Raw genomic sequence first — 16339 nt, 5'->3', positions numbered from 1 at the left:
ATGCATTTTTCACTGTAAAACCGAGATGGAGCTAGTACCTCCCCATATGTATGTATGTAGTGTAGTACCCCACTCAAAAGAAACTGTGTGTTCCCAACAAGCTAGGTGATTGAAGGCTTTCACACACATTCAACCCTCAGAACTGAGCATGTGGAGAGGCGTTCGTTCATCTAGCATAAAAGGAATGGCTACAAGTAGAAAAAATTACTCTGATTTCTCAATATGTTTCTTAGTGCCGGTATGAAGTTCATGCTTTTTTCTCTGAAAAAATGAGTTGGAGCTTGAAACTGTCCATATAAACTTATGTAGTGTAGTTCCCTCTCAAAAGAAACTGTGTGTTCCAAACAAGCTAGGTGATTGATGGCTTTCACACACATTCAACTCTCCGAATTGAGCATGTGGTGAGGCATTCATTCATCTAGCATAAAGGGAAAAGGTAGCACTAGAAACACTTACTCTGATTTCTCAGTATGTTTCCTAGTGCCGGTTTGAAGCTTATGCAATTTTCACTGTAAAATAGATTTGGAGCTAGTAACTCCCCATATATATGTATGTAGTGTATTTCCCCAAAGAAAAGAAACTGTGTGTTCCCAATAAGCTAGGGGATTGAAGGCTTTCACACACATTTAAATCTCAGAATTGAGCCTGTGGAGAGAATTTCGTTCATCTAGCATAAAGGTAATAGGTAGCACTATAAACACTTACTCTGATTTCTCAATTTGTTTCATAGTGCCGGTTTGAAATTCATGCAATTTTCACTGTAAAACCGATTTTGGGCTAGTACCTCCCAATATATATGTATGTAGTGTTGTTCGGCACTCAAAAGAAACTGTGTGTTCCCTGCAAGCTTGGTGATTGATGGCTTTCACACACATTCAACCCTCAGAATTGTGTACGTGGAGAGACGTTCATTCATCTAGCATAAAGGGAATAGGTAGCACTGGAAACACTTACTCTGATTTCTCAGTGTGCTTCCTAGTGTTGGTTTGAAGTTCATGCAGTTTCTACTGTAAAACAGAGTTGGATCTAGTACCTCACCATATATATGTATGTAGTGTAGTTCCCAAATACAAAGAAACTGTGTGTTCCCTACAAGCTAATGGATAGATGACTTTCACACATATTCGACTCTCAGAAATGAGCATGTGGAGAGGCGTTCATTCATTTATCTTAAAGGGAATGCGTTGCTGTAGAAACACTCTTGTTTCCCTGTATGTTTCCCAGTGCCGGTTAGAAGTTCATCATGTTTTCTCTGAAAAGACGAGTTCGAGCTAGTAACTCCCCATATATATTTATGTAGTGTTGTTCCACACTCAAAAGAAACTCTGTGTTCCAACAAGCTAGGTGATTGATGGCTTTCACACACATTCAAATCTCAGAAATGAGCACGTGGAGAGGCTTTCGTTCATCAAGCATAAAGGGAATGGTTCCAGTGGGAATAATTACTCTGTTTTCTCAATATGTTTCCTAGTGCCGGTTTGAAGTTCATGCAGTTTTCACTGTAAAACCGATTTGGAGCTAGTACCTCCCCACATATATTTGTGCAGTGTAGTTCCTGACTGAAAAGAAACCGTGCCCGACAAGCTAGGTGATTGTCGGCTTTCACACACATTCAACACTCAGAATTGAGCATGTTTAGAGTTGTTCATTCATCTAGCATAAAGGGAATGGCTAGCAGTAGAAACAATTACTCTGATTTCTCAGTATGTTACCTAGTGCCGGATTGAAGTTCACGCAGTTATCAAAGTAAAACCCAGTTTTAGCATGTACGTCCCGATATATATGTATGAATTGTAGTTCCCCATTCAAAAGAAACTGTGTGTTCCCAAAAAGGTAGGTGATTGAAGGCTTTTACACTCAGTTAACTCTCAGAGTAAAGCATGTGTAGAGAAGATCGTTTATCTAGCATAAAGGGAATGGGTGGCAGTAGAATCACTTACTCTGGTTTCTCAGTAGGTTTCATTGTGCTACTTTGAAGTTCTTGCAGTTTTCACTTTAAAATCTAGTTGAAGCTAGTAACTCCCCTATATGTATGCATTGTAGTTTCCCACTGATAAAAAACTGTGTGTTCCCACCAAAGTAGGATATTGATGGCTTTCACACACACTTACGTCTCAGAATTGAGCCTGTGGAGAGACGTTCGTTCATCTAGCATGAAGAGAATAGGTAGCACTAGAAACACATACTCTGATTTCTCAGTTTGTTTCCTAGTGCCGGTTGGAAATTCATGCAGTTTTTACCATAAAACCGAGTTGGAGCTTGTACCTCACCATATATTTGTATGTAATGTAGTTCCCAACTCCAAAGAAACTGTGTTCCCTACAAGCTAATTGATAGATGGCTTTCATACTTATTCGACTCTCAGAACTGAGCACGTGGAGAGGCGTTCGTTCATCTATCTTAAAGGGGAAGTTTTGGAGTAGAATCACTTACTCAGTTTTCCCTGCATGTTTCCTAGTGCTGGTTTGATGTTCATGCAGTTTCCACTGTAGAACCCAGTTGGAAATAGTACCTCCCCATATATATTTATGTAGTGTAGATCCCCACTCTAAAGAAACTCTGTTTTCCAAACAATCTAGGTGATTGACGGCTTTCAACACAATCAGTTCTCATAATTGAGATGTGAAGAGGCGTTCGTTCATCCAGCATAAAGGGAATAAGTAGCACTAGAAACACTTACTCTGAATTCTCTGTATGCTTCCTTGTGCCGGTTTGAATTTCATTCAGTTTTCAATGTAAAACCGAGTTGGTGCTAGTCCCTCCTCATATATATATGAATAAAGTGTAGATTCCCAATGAAAAGGAACTGTGTGTTCCCTACAAGCTAAGTTATAGGTGGCTTTCACACACATTCATCTCTCAGACTTGAGCATGTGGAGAGACGTTCGTTCCTCTAGCATAAAGGGAATGGGTTGCAGTAGGAGCACGTACTCTGGTTTCTCAGTATGTTTCGTAGTGCCGGTTTGAAGCTCATGAATTTTCACTGTAAAACCGATTTGGAACTAGTACCTCCCATATCTATGTATGTAGTGTATTTCCCCACTCAAAAGAAACTGTGTGCTCCCCACAAGCAATATGATAGAAGGCTTTCACACACATTCATCTCTCAGAATTGAGCATGTGGAGAGACGTTCGTTCCTCCAGCATAAAGGGAATGGGTTTTAGTTGAGACACTTACTCTGGTTTCTCAGTATGTTCCCTAGTGCTGGTTTGAAATTCATGCAGTTTTCACTGTAAAACCGAGTTGGAGCTAGAACCTCCCCCATATATATGTATGTAGTGTAGTTTCCCACTGAAAAGAAACTGTGTATTCCCAACAAGCTATTTGATTGACGGCTTTCACATACACTTAACTCTCAGATTTGAGCATGTGGAGAGACGTTCATTCATCTCCCATAAAGAAAATAGGTAGCACTATAAACACTTACACTTTTCTCAGTTTGTTTTCTAGTGCTGGTTTGAAGTTAATGCCATTTTTACTTTAATACCATGTTGGAGCTATTACCTCCCCATATATATATATATGTAGTGTAGTTTCCCACTGAAAAGAAACTGTGTTTTCCCAACAAGCTAGGTGATTGACGGCTTTCACACACACTTAACTCTCAGAATTGAGAATTTGGTGAGATTTTCGTTCATATAGCATAAAGGGAATTGTTTGCATTAGAGATTTCCCATATCATCACTGTCTGGGTCACATGTGTATCTTCTCCCATTATCAACATTACCCACCACCGTGGTGTATTTGTTACAACTGCTAAAGTTATATTGATGCATCATTATCCCTCAATATCCATTGTTCACATTAGTGATCACTCGGTGTTGTTCATGCTATGAATTTGAACAAATTTATATTGACAATTATCTATTATTGCACTATCAATAAGTAGTTTGATGGCTCTAAAAATTCTCTATGGTCCACCTACTCTTCCCTCTCCTCTCCATAACTCATGGTAACCACTCATCTTTTTTTTGTTTTCTCCATAATTTTGCCTTTTTCAGAATGTCATGTAATTAAAATCATACAGTTTGTAGCTTTTTCAGATTGACTTATTTCACTTAGTACTATGCACTGAAGTTTCCTCCATAACATTACATGGCTTGATAGCTTTTTTAAAGTGCTGAATGACATTCCATTGTTCTGATTTACCAGTTTACCCATTCTCATAGTGAAGGGTATTTTGGTTACTTCAAAGTCTGGCAATTATGAATTAAACTGATATAAACATATATATGCAAGATCATTCAGATGACTAAAATGTCTTCCTTATGTAGATTTTGTCTTTGTCCTTGTTCCTATCTCCCAGCTCCCAAAAGATGGGAACATATTTTGTGATATTATTTGATCTCTTGTCCTCATTTCCTGGAAAGGCTTCAGAGCTATAAATTTGAAATGGGTGTCTTGTTATTCATAACAAGCACCCTTCAATGGCAAATAAATTTATGTTAATGAGGTGACTTTTTGAAAACTCTTAAAGATGGGGGGTTGATTGCTAGGGGACCAAACTACAAATAGAGGGTTGGAACTTTCAGTCCCACTCCCTGACTTCTGGGCAGGGAGAGGGGCTGGAAATTGAATCAATCATCAATAGTCAATTAATTAATCAGTAATGCCTGTGTAACAAAACCTCCATGAACACTCCAAAGTAGGGGGTTTGGAGAGATTCCAGATTGGGAAACCAGAAGGCGTCTATATACCGCCACACTATGTGGGCCCCAAGCTCCATGAGGACAGAAGCGCTTTTGTTCTCTTCATCTGGCTATTGATTTGTATTCTTTTATATATGTTTTTTGTAATAAACCAGCCATCTAATGAGTTTCCTGAGTTCTGTGAGACACTCTAGCAAATTAATTAAACACAAGGAGGGGTCACAGGACCCTCCAATCAGGAGCACAAGTGAAAAGAGCAGCCAGTTATTGGCATCTAAATTGGAGGACAGTCTTGTGGGTCTGCACCCTTACCCAGTGGAATCTGAGGCTATCTCTGGAAAGGTAGTCAAAACTGAGTTGAATTGTAGGACATCCAGCTGGGATAGAGTTGCTTGTTGTAAACTCACACACATGTGAACACACACACACACACACAATGGAAATTGAGGTACAGAACAATTTTAGCTGCATTATATGATAGATTTATATTTAAACTGTTTGAGGAATATCCATACTCTTTTGCAGACAATGATTGTGAAAGTTTACATTTCATTTAACGATTCACAAGTGTTCTTTTTCACCACATCCTAGCCAACACTCATCTCTCCTATGTTATAGTAGCTATTCTAACTATAGATAAGATTTCTTACTGTGATAGATAAGATTTCTTATTGTGGTAATACGTGATAGATAAGATTTCTTATTGTGGTTTTGATTTCCATTTCCTTGATGCTAAATGATGTTGTGCAGTTCTTCAGATCTGGGCAATTTGCATGTAGTCTTTGAAAAAAATGGCTATTCAGTTCCTTTGGCATCTTAAAAACAGATTATTTTATTTGCAATTGAATTATATGAGTTCCATATATATTCTGGATATTAAACCCTTATCAGATACATGCTTTTAAAAAATTTTCTCTCATTCATAGTTTGCCTTTTTCTTTTTTGGTTGTATGATTGTGCAGGCTTTTTTTTTTTTTTTTTTTTTTTTTTTTTAATATATAGCCTTCCTATTTATTCCTGTTTTTGTTGCCTTTCCTTTTGGTGTCATATTCAAAAGAATCATTGACAATACTGAAGTCAAAAAGCTTTCTCCTTCTTTTATTTAAAAATTTTATAGTTTCATGTCATATTTAAGTATTTAATCCATTGCAAGTTTATTTTTGTGTGGTATAATACAGGGCTTTGATTTTATTCTTTTATATCCGATTATCCAGTTTTCTCTACACTGTTGATTGAATAGACTATCTTTCCCCACTGAGTAAACTTGGCTCCACTGTCAAATATTACTCAACCACATATGACAGGGTTTCTTCTGAGCTCTCCATTCTGTTCCATTGGTCTATGTGGCCAGTAACAGAGTATTTCAAATAGTATAGTTTTTGTATACCATTTGAAAGAAAGTTTGATGCCTTCAGCTTTGCCCTTCTTTCATGATTGCTTTGGCTATTCAGAGTCTTTTGTGGATCCACATCAATTTTAGGATTTTTTCTTTTCTGTTTCTGTGAAACATGCCATTGGAATTTTTGATAAAGGGTTCATTGAATCTATAGATGACTGGGTAGTATGAACATTTTAACAATATTGTTTCTTCCAATCCATGAACACAAGATATCTTTCCATTTATTTGTGTCTTTTTCAGATAAGTCACTGTTAGTGTATATAAATGCAACTGATTCTGTTAGCTGATTTTCAACCCTGCAATTTTCACCTTTGTTTATTAGTACTCACTGTTTTTTGGTGGAATGTTTAGGATTTTTACATAAGAGATAATATCATCTGCAAAGAGAGACAGTTTTACTTCTTTCTTTCCAATTCAGGTGCCTTTTCTTTCTTTTCCTTTCCTAATTGTTCTGGCTAGGAATTGGCTCCCTTGTCATTATTCTATCTGATGTTAGTATAGAGATTATGCTGGCCTTATTAAATGAGTTTGGGAATGTTCACCCCTCTTTATTTTTTTTAAAGTTTATGAAGAATTGGTGTTAATTCTTCTTTAAATTTTTGATAGAATTCACCAGTGAAGACATCTGGTCCTGGACTTCTCTTTGTTGGGAGATCTTTAATGATAATTAAGTCTCCTTAGTCATTATTAATCTGTTCATATTTTTTTGTTTCTTCATGGTTTATTCTTTGTTAATTGTATGATTCCAGGAATTTATCCATTTCTTCTAGCTTAACTAGCTTTTTTGGTGTATAACTCTCATAGTCTCCTATGATCACTGCAGCTCTGTGATATTCTTATAATGCCTCTTCTTTCATTGTTGATTTTATTTATCTGAGTCTTCTCTCTCTCTCTTTAGTTATTATACTTGAAGTTTTGTCAATTTAAAAAATATTTTCAGTAAAACCAGATCTTAGTTTTATTGATTTTTTCTATTGTTTCTGGTCTCTTACTTACTACTGATGTGATATTTTTTAGTTCTTTTCTTCTGCTAAATTTGTGCTTTGTTTGTTTGTTTAGGGTTTTTTTGGTCCCTTATGATGAAAGTTAAGTTGTTAATTTGAGGTTTTGTTTCTTGATGTAGACATTTATTGTGACAAACTTCTCTCTCACAATTTCTTTTACTGCATCCTACAGGTTTTATTATGTTGAGTTTCCATTGTCATTTCTTTCAAGACATGTTTTAATTTATCTTTTTGTTTTTTCTTCTACCCAGAAGTGTGTTTCTTCTGTTCAGGAGAGTGTTATTCAATTTTCAATGTTTGGACTTCTTCAGCTTACTTTCTATTACTGGTTTCTAGTCTTACACAGTTGTGCTCAGAAAATACACTTGGTATGATTTCAATCTGACTAAATTTTCTAAGAGTTATTTTCTGTGTATATGCCGCATCTTCTTTATTCATTCGTCTGTTGATGGACCCTTATGTTGCTTATGTATCTTGGCTATTGTAAATAATGCTACTGTGAACACTGGGATGCGTGTATCTTTTCAATTTAGTATTTTTTTTTCAGATATGTACCCAGGAGTGGAGTTGCTGGATCATATGGTTTTTGTTTGTTTTTGTTTAGAAACCTCCATACAACTTTCCACAGTGGCTAAACCAATTTACACCCGCTCGGGGGTAGGGCTCTTCAGATCCTGTTGTGGCTCGCTGGTGTCTCAGGTGGCTGCTTAAGGCTGCAGGGTGGCTCTGAGATGACCCTGCAGAGTAACGCAAGCTGAGCTTTCCCTGACGGGCCAGGCCCATGTTGCAGCCCTGGGAAACGTTCCTGCGGTTTTGGAGCTGGGTCTGCCCCTGGAAGCAAGGCACAGACTGTGGGCCTCAGGTCTCCTGGAGGTCAGGCAGGTCAGCCAGCAGCACCGGGGAGTCAATCTGGATCTCACGCTGCAGGGTCTCTGCATCTGCAGGGATCACGCAGTGGCCTGCAAGTCAGTCAGCAAGCAGGGAGGCCCAGAGCGGGCCGTCGGCCTGGCCATCCTGGGGCCCGTCAGCCACGCCCACGCTGGAGGAGTGGTTCAGGAATTCCTCCAGGTCAAAGCAGACACCCTAGCCAGCCCCGCTGCCCTCTGGTGTGCCCGAGAACACAGGGGCAGGGGGTCCTCCACCTGGGACTTGGACCACTGCTGGGTCACCAGGTTGACGTCAGCTGACTCTGAGGCAGAGGGCTGAGGGGGCCCCGGGATCTGTAGGGGGTGGGCCAGAGGGGAAGCAAGGCAGAGCTGTCAGGGCGCTGGGGCCTGGCAGCCCGCAGTGGGGCCAGGAGGCCACAGGTAGTGGCGGTCTTGGGGGGGCAGATGCAGTCCTGGGGGCCAGGGCTCAGTCAGGCAGGCTGTGCTGGGGGCCTGGCGGGAGGTCTGGGAGGGGGGCGTGGGCGCAGGGGCAGGGTTACAGGCCATGTGAGTCCAGCGCTCCATCAGACCGGGGTCATTGTTGCTGAGCACCAGCCCCGCCAGACGGCCTGCGGAGGGGCCCCGGAGGCCCCAGCCCCACGCTCCTTGTGCTCCCACCGCCGCTTCTCCAGCCCCTCGGCCCACTCCTGCCGCCGCCGCCGCCTCCTCTCCCGCTCCCACGGGCGCTCCTGGGCGGCCACCGGCTTCCGAGTCTCAGGGGCCTCCAGAGGGGCACGGGGGCCACCTCGGAACCAGCTCTGCAAAGACTTAAGCAGGGCGGCCATGAGGGCTGTCTTTGTGATGTCTGAGATGACCCTTCCCTCTTGAGAGGGGCTGGTTCACTAGCCGTGGGGAGGGCCCGGGGGTGGGGGGTGCAGGGTCAGATCAGTGGTGCCAGGGAGGGGGCGTGGAGGTGGGGCTGGCGGGGAAGCGGTATTACTCCATGGCGCAGTCCCCACTGGGAGCCCAGGGACTGGGGATCTCAATGTCGGGGCAGCCAGGCTCACTGGCCACAGTATGGCCTCCTCATCCTCATCAACATTCATTATTTGTGTTCTTTTTGATAAAAGCCATTCTGACAGATGTGAGATGATACCTCATTGTGGCTTGGATTTGCATTTCCCTGATGGTTAGTGATGTTGAGCATCTTTTCAAGTGCCTGTTGGCCTTTTGCATGTCTTCTTTGGGGAAAAAAAAGGCTATTCATATCTTCTGCTCGTTTTTAAATTGTCTTTTAAATTGAGTTGTATGAGTTGCTTGTATGTTTTGCATATTAACCACTTATGTCATATCACTTGCAAATATTTTCTCCTATTCAGTATTGTCCTTTGGTTTTGTTGGTGGTCATCTTTTCTGTGCAAAAGCTTTTAAGTTTAATTAGGTCCCATTTGCTTATTTTTGCCTTTATTTCCTTTGCTTTAGGAAACAGATACATAATATTGCTATGATTTATGTCAAAGAATAGTCTGCCTATGTTTTCCTCTAGGAGATTTATGATTTATATTCTTACATTTAGGCTTTTAATCCACTTGTGGTATTAGGAGAATAAGTGGTATTAGGAGAATATTATAATATCATTCTTTTACAGGCAGTTGTCCAGTTTCCCAGCACCACTTACCACAGATTGTCTTTTTCTATTGTATATTCTTGCTTCCTTTGTCAAAGATTAGTTGACTGTAGGTGTGTGGGTTTATTTCTGGGCTCTCTATTATGTTCTATTGATCTGTGTGTCTTTTTTTGTAACAGCTTTATACTGTTTTGATTACTGTAACTTTATAGTAAAATTTGAGGTTGGCAGTATGATTCCTCCAGCTCTGTTCTTTCTCAAGATTGTTTTGGCTATTCAGGATATTTGCATTTCCATACAAATTTTAAAATTATTCTAATTCTCTGAAAATGCCATGGAATATTACTTAGCCATAAAAAAGAATGAAATGTTGCCATTTGCAACAACATGGATGGACTTAGAGGGTCTTATGCAAAGGGAAAGTCAGACAGAGAAATACAAATGCTGTATGATGTTACTTATTATGAAATCTTATAATAAATTGATGAAAACATGAGAAGGAATTAGACTCACAGATATAGAGAACAAACTAGCAGTTACCAGTGGGAACATGGATGGGGGAAGGACAATACAGGGATAGAGGATTCATGGTACAAACTATTATGTATAAAAAAAGCTACAAGTATATATTGTATAATGCAGGAAATACAGGTAATATTTTATAATAACCATAGAGTATAACCTTTACAAATTGTAAGTCACTATGTTGTACACCTGTAGCTTATGTAATATTGGGCATCAACTGTACTTCAACTGAAAAAATGAGGCTGAGTTGTTAAAAAAAAGACTATAACATATATTTGGAGAAAGTTTTGTTTGTGTGTGTTCAACAAGAATGCTCATTCTGCCTGTGTTGAAAGGAATGTTCTCTTTATATCTGTTAGGTCAATTTGATCTAAAGTAAAGTTCAAGTCCAGTATTTCCTTACTACTTTTCTGTCATGATGATTTATTCATTATTGAAAGAGAAGTATTGAAGTAGGAGAAATTATGAGCTGAAATGATCTCTCTTGGCCCTGAACTGTGCCACCTTGGGGAAGGGTTGATGAGGTTCAAGTCCAATTTTTTTCTATCTCCAGTGCATCCACACTCATACTTTTTTGTTCTGACAGTGTGCTGGAAGTTCTCCATTCAAAACCTAAACTTCCAGACAGGCTGTTTCATGTGTGAGTGGTCTGAGACAGGGTTCTCCAGGGGCTCCTGGATCATGGCTGGGAGGAACTGGAGCTAGTTCATGGACCACTTCAGGGTCAACAGCCAAGATCGAGGTCTACAAGCCTATTATGCAATGTGCAGGTGGCCAAGGCTCCTCCTGGGTCCTATGGCATATGGTGCTGGGTCCCATAACTCCCTCAAGGAACTTTAGTCTGTAAATAGATGCTAGATTTTTGTTGTTTGTAAGGGGGCATGAACAGCTATGTCTTACTCAGCCATATCCTTGTGATGTCACCTCTTTCTTCAGTTCTTTTGTTTTATCCATCAGAGTTCTGTGTTGTTTTCCTCATATAGATCTTGTACATATTTTGTTAGAGTTACCCCTGAATATTTCATTTTCAAAAATGCTGATGTAAATGATAATGTGTTTTAATTTCAAGTCCCACTTATTCTTTGTTGATATATAGGAAAGCAATTGGCTTATGTATACTAACCTTGTTTCCTGAAACCTTGCTATAACATCTCAATAGTTCCAGGAAGTTTTTGTTGATTTTTTGGGATTTTATTTACAGATAATCAAAGTCAAATCTGGGCAAAGCCAGTTCTAATTCTTTCTTCCCAACCTGAATAGCTTTTATTTTCTGTTTTATTGCAACAATGACCTCCATTTTGGTATTGCAAAGGCATGGTAAGAGGGGATATTGTTCTTTGTTCCTGGTCATAGATGAATTTCAAGTTTCTCATCATTTAGTAAGATGTTAGCTGGAGGTTTTGTGTATATATTATCAACTTGAGGAAGCTCCTGTGTATTGTCTATACTATTCAAGGTAAAACAGCTCATTCTATTCCTAGTAGCACTTCTGCTGAAAACACAAAACAAAACAACAGACAGGGAGGGGGAGCTGTAAGCTCATTATAGCTCATGGATGCTTGATCCCTTCTTTTAACCCACCATGAATCCCTAACATGTTATATGTACTCTTAAAGGGATTTGCTACCTTGTTGCATAAATGTTCTATCCTGTTCAGATTAAACTTTTTCTCAGTGTCTCACACAAAACTTTACCACAGTTGATTTCCAGTACTTTTCAGTTGTTGGGGATTTATTGCTGAGTGAAATAATAAAGTGTAATAACAAACTATATGGTATAGAAATGATGATTGCATCACTGATGGTTGCATTACACTGTTTCCCAAGTACATTGGTTCTATATTTGAAGAAAAAAACCTTATTATGTATTGGCAGCCCTTGGTAGCTTTTATTCCTGATAGCTTGTGCACAGCAAACCAAATTACCTCAATAATAATTCCAATAGCTTTTATGTAATATGGGACAGAGATTCAAATAATTCACTTATGTTCTTTAGAGTTACTTTTTTATTTACACTAGTAGGACATTTACAAAAGGGAAAAATCACTCTGTTTTTGTACAGATTCACATGTGGTCACTTCCAGTTTCTCAATAAAGCACTAGGAGATACATCATCCTATCAATAGTTTGCTGTTGTCTTTTTAGCCAATAAGAGTTTGACTCAGAGATATCTAATAAGTAATAAAACATAAATGTTACCTATCCCTTGCAGCTGCAGAGGGCTCTGGGGTTACTAGCTCAGTCTGTGAATTATGGAGATTTAAAAACTGAAGCTAAGTGGGCTTTTGTGAGCTGCATAGCTTATTACTGAAGTGACTATTACAAATACAAAGTGAGTTCAGTTCTTACCTTCCTTCTGTTCAGATAGCAAACATAGCAACATAAATGTATAAAAGACCTCCCTCCAAAATTTTATGACATTGGGACCCCACTTGTGATTGATGAATTATTATGTACAATATTTAAATCATTTTGGATAGTATCATTTTTTAACATACACCTGTAGGAATTTCCAGGGTAAGGGCAATAATTTAGATAAGCATGGTCAGGGAAATCACTTTCTTCTTCCCCAACCACAAAGTACCCGATTGTTAGGTGGAGAAAGGAAGGTTCATAGTCAATTACCTGAGGTTTATAAGGCTAACTCTGCCACACTAATTATGTCCTAAACAGTATCTAAAAACTGTTTCTGTTAATTAAAAAACAATGTGTGTGTGTGTGTGTATTTCCTTAAATCAAGGGAGCAGAATAAAATAGTGCAATAATAAAAAATAGTGTGATGTAGAAATAGAATTAGTTTTATATTCTAGGTCTGCCATATGCTTATTGCATGATTTTGGGAAAATTCCTTAATTGATCTAATGTCAATTCCACAGACTTTAAATTGGTTTCCACATCGTTCTTAAATTTCAGGATTTTTGTAAGAATTAAATAAATGAATAATGTTAAGTTACTCAATATAGTGCTGGCCACATCAGCAGCATGCAGTGTTAAGTGGAACTGTAACTACAAAATCCCAGTATCAACACCAAAATTACTTAGTGATTCAATTTAAGAAATACAGAGTCCACGTTACATCTCAAAACTCTCCTGAAGAACAAAAAGGAAGATTTTAAGACATGAAGAGAGGGATTATATCCTTGCAAGGAAAGGCTTAATAGTTCAGACTTGTGAATTATCCCCAAACTCATTTAAAAATCTATCAACATTATTTCTTTTTAGGTATTAAGAATTTATTTTAAATTTTGTCATAAAAACAGATGAGTTTCCCTCAATAAAATTATACAAGATAATCATTAGAAATTATTTCAATTCACTCATTCTGCTTAAAAATACCATAGACTGAGTGTCTTATAAACAGTAGAAAATGATTTCTCACAGTGTTAAGGCTGAGGAGCCTAAGATGAAAGGCTGGAAGGTCTGGTGTCTGGTGAGGAGCCACCTCCTAGACGGCTGTCTTTTTGCAGTGTCCTCACATGGAGACAGCGGCAAGGAGCTTCTCAGGCCTCTTTTATAAAGGCATGAACTGCATTCATGAGGACTCCACCCTGATGACCAAGTCACCTCCCTAAGAGCCCCATGTCTTAAAACCATCACTTCAGGAGTTATGATTTCAACATACAAGTCTTGGGGGGACACAAACATTGAGACCATAGTACAAATGTAATTAAAATGTGTTACTGCTAGGTTAAATAAGAACTTTGTGTCAAAGTCACAGGAAAAGGAAAAGGTGGCCCCAGGGATGGCAAGAAGTGTAAGACTGACCCCCTGACAGAGGGCCTAACACTGGTAATTCACATCTATAACTTCCACATCCCCATTATAAATACTCCAAATCCAGCAGATAAGAAACACCCAGCAAGTCACAGCAGAATGAAACAAGCTCTAGGACAGCGTTCACATCAGAGTGCCTGTGTTTCACATACATCTGCCTTAAGCCATAGCTTTTTCTTTTTTAACCTATCATGTTGCCTTTTGCTATTTATCAAATCAGCAAAAAGTAAATCAACATACACATTTCCATTTTGCTTTCAACTTCTCTTTGGTTCTTTAGGTCTAAAAATGTGAAGAAGAGAGGGGTGAAGAGATGAAAGTGTAATAAAGCTTCTATTTAACAAACCAGGAGTTAATATTTAATATTATTCCAACTTAAGTGTCCTTTTATTTTAAAAAAAAACATCATCATTATCATAAAAAAGACAATTGTAAGGGAAAAGTTGAAGAAGCTTAATTAGACCTTTGTAACTAAAAATTAATACCATTAACATAATTAAACATAGCTGAGTACTGATTTAACCCACTCTCCAAGACTCTAAAGGACAATAATAAATTTAAAAAACACCACAAAGAGAAAAAAATAGGAAAAAACTACAGCAGAGTGCTAGAGACACAGGCCTCCCATGGGCCTGCTGTGGGCTGTCTGGCTGGGGTTTTGAAAAGCCTTTAAAAAAGAAACTGCTCACTGCTCTTTGGGGTAATTTTTCCTGGCTTTTTAGAATCTCAAAGCTCCTGAGTCATCACTTACCAAACTGATATTTGTTTTTCACTGTCATTTTAATAAATGTGTGTGCTTGTTGGGGCTACAAAACGTAATATATATACACACACACAAACACACACACACACATACATTTCTGGAAGACAAAAGTTATTGTTTCTCCTTATAGATTAAGAAAATCAAGACACAATAGTCAAAAATTGGAAGCAACACAAGCATTTATCAACAGATAAATAAAATGTGGTGTATATATATAAACATATGTATATAAATAATATACATATAAATATGTTTACAAATTTTCTTTCCTTTTTTCTTTTCCTTTCTTTAAAAAAGAACTTCTGACAAATACTACAACACGGATGAAGCTTGATAACATTATGCTAAGTGAAATAAACCAGTCACAAAAGGACAGATGCTGTATGAGTCCACTTACATGAGGCATCTGGAGTATTCAGACTCACAGAGACAGGAAGGGGAATGGTGGTGCCTAGGGACGAAGGGGAGGTGGAAATGAAAAGTTAGTGTTTAGTGGATACAAAATTTTAGTTGGAGATGTTGCAAAAGTTTTGAAGTTGGATGATAGTGATGGGTGCATAACAATGTGAAGGTTCTTAATACACTTCAAATGGTTAAAATGGTAAATTTTATGTTATATATATTTATAATATTTAAATCAGCAGATATGAATCTCAGTTCACAGACTCTGAAGTACAAGAAATTTAATTCTATTTCAAGCCCTAATTTATCTAAGGGGGCAAAAAATTTGTCTCAATTACTGAATCTTACCAGATCCTTTCCCTCCTTTTGTTCAAGTCTCCCAGGAGAGGAGGCTCACATAGAATCAAGCTTTTCAGGATGTGAGGACCTACCTTGTCTTCAACGGCTCTATCAGGTCAGTGCCTACTGAGATACCTCTTAATCCAGGACCATGCATATTCCAATTAAGAAGTACCTTTTTTCCACAATTAAAACTGGCTTAAAAGAATCTCAGAGAGCCTTGTGCAGCTGGGGTCTTGTTGCCCACCTAGGGAGGACTCAGGGCCAACAAGCATGTCCTAAACCCTCTCAGCTCTTAAGTCTCTTAAATCTCTCCAGGTTCTCGCTCCCTCTCTTAAGCCCATTAAACTCTCATTATCTCTTCTCCATTTTTTGTCCCTTTTCTTAATACTGAAAAAAATCCTTTTATTTTTTAAAAATCTGAACAGTACTGGGGGATATTTAATAAAGTTTTGTGGAAAGGTCTTTTTATCTCCCTTTTGTTTTCTCCAAACATATGTGGTCTCTGGTCTCTAAATGTGAAATATTTGGAAGTAAAATTAGAGCCTACCAACCTTTTTCATGGTTCAGAGTGTTACAATCCATTTCTAAGGTAAAGACCACAGAATAGCACATCTGAAGAGGAATGAAAATGTTCAAGGGAGAGAGACTAGGAGAAATAACTAACATACATAATATTGAACTACACAAAACAATTCCATGTTATTGAGTTATATTTGCACTTTTAAATGCAAAGTAACCACCCCAAAATGTTCAGAAGTCAGAGCTGCAGAAGTCTTCATGCTGTACCCAAAGGCCAGGCAGCACTGTGTGCCTTGGGTGCCAGAAATCATTATTCTCTTGTTCATTCTCCTTCCCTTTCTTCCCTCTGCACTTCTCCACTTTCTTTGGCTTTCTCTCCTTGCAGGCGCTGTGAAAAATAGTGAAGAAAAAGTAATTAAAAAGTAGACATTCTAACAAAAACTTTAATAGGCTTCTTTGGAAAAATAAT

At 38.5% G+C, this 16339-nt stretch overlaps 1 pseudogene; it reads right to left on the bottom strand.

The window, feature by feature from the left end:
• Positions 1-7728: 7728 nt before the first annotated feature.
• Positions 7729-15911, bottom strand: LOC141573987 (mitogen-activated protein kinase 7-like; annotated as a pseudogene).
• Positions 15912-16339: the final 428 nt, after the last annotated feature.

The sequence above is a fragment of the Camelus bactrianus genome, chromosome 19, assembly GCF_048773025.1.
Source record: "Camelus bactrianus isolate YW-2024 breed Bactrian camel chromosome 19, ASM4877302v1, whole genome shotgun sequence".
In the NCBI taxonomy this organism is placed as follows: Eukaryota; Metazoa; Chordata; class Mammalia; order Artiodactyla; family Camelidae; genus Camelus; species Camelus bactrianus.
Note: the sequence above shows the minus strand (reverse complement) of the source record. Positions and strands in the feature narration are given on the sequence as shown.